Source organism: Elephantulus edwardii, unplaced genomic scaffold (genome assembly GCF_000299155.1).
Source record: "Elephantulus edwardii isolate Elephantulus edwardi_28Jun2011 unplaced genomic scaffold, EleEdw1.0 scaffold00100, whole genome shotgun sequence".
Taxonomy (NCBI): Eukaryota; Metazoa; Chordata; class Mammalia; order Macroscelidea; family Macroscelididae; genus Elephantulus; species Elephantulus edwardii.
Genome location: NW_006399850.1, coordinates 206740 through 208105, shown reverse-complemented (window position 1 = coordinate 208105; position 1366 = coordinate 206740). Strand labels below are relative to the sequence as shown.

The 1366-nt window shown below is 34.9% G+C and overlaps 1 protein-coding gene across 1 annotated transcript in view; it reads left to right on the top strand.

Annotated features, from left to right (window-relative positions):
• Positions 1-1366, top strand: part of BAZ1A (bromodomain adjacent to zinc finger domain, 1A) — a 126550-nt gene that overhangs the window by 87996 nt on the left and 37188 nt on the right. The window lies entirely within an intron of this gene.

Genomic DNA, 1366 nt, shown 5'->3' with positions numbered 1-1366 from the left:
TTTATAAAATTTGTACCTGGAAAATGTTCTTTAATTTTTAAAAAATTTTACTGTGTTTTTGTTTTATTTCTCTAACCTTCTTAATGATCAATCAAAAGCTGATGTCCCTGTTTTTTCTAACAGTTCTTTCAGTTTCACAAAATTGTAATACAAGTTTCCATGTACAACTTTTTTAAGTGTACAAATAAAGTAAATTGTTTTCTAAAGTATTCTGTAATTCTTACAAATCCAAATTGTACTTCCTTGTACGGGTCATACAGACCATTTTGTTGCTGTTGTTGTTGGGTACCATCAAGTCAGTTTTTACTCAACCTCAGGCACAAAGACATTTGCACTGTCTGATCCTAGGCGATGCTTAGAATCATAGACCATAGAAGCCAGTACTTTATTGTAATAAGTACGTATCTCTCTATACCTACTATTTGTATCTTTTTTCCTGCCAAAATCTTTGACAAACAAGCTGCCATCATCTGTCACAGTGATAATCTATTTCAGAGGTTTATTTGGGGAATGAGCCCTTTTCAGTTTCACTTCTTTCTCATAAATGTTGTTTTCTGGATTTATTTGCATGAATATGCTCATTTTTGCATTTTTTTATTTTTTTTATTATATTTTATTAATTTTCATAAACATTTACATTTTGCATTTTTTTAAATAGGAAAGATGGCATATAACTATTCAGTTAAATACTGCTCTGGAAATTTGGCAGGAAGATTTCATAGATTTGGAGTAGAAGACTTACGCGGGGTATCAGTTTTGTAGAAATAAGCATTTGTAGAGTACAAAAAGTGGGAGCAGGGCAGAGAGAGTCTTTATTTTCACATCTGAAATACAAATGATCCTGAGCAGTGCATTCTTATTTAGTGAGATTTGTTGGGAGAATTAGCCCTCTGTGGTTTCCTATCTTTCTCAAACACTTCACAATTAATAATTTTTGGATTCTGTGCTAACATATGAGCAAGAGCCAATGGTGATGAAGGAAGAAGTTCAAGCTGCTTTGAAGGAGATAGCAAAAAAGAAGGCCCCAGGAATAGATGGTATTCCATTTGAAGTATTTCAGCTAACAGATGCTGCCGTGGATGTGCTCACCAAGTTGTGCCAAGAAATCTGGAGAACAACCACTTGTCCAACTGGAAGAGATCTATATTTGTTCCCATTAAAAAGAAGGGTGACCCAACTGAGTGTGGAAACTACAGAACAATATCATTGATTTCACGTGCAAGCAAGATTCTACTGAAGATTATCCAAAAATGACTAGAACAGCACATCAGCAGAGAATTGCCAGAAGTCCAGGCTGGGTTTAGAAAGGGTCGTGGTACTAGGGATATTGTAGCTGATGTTAGATGGATCTTAGCTGAAAGCAGGG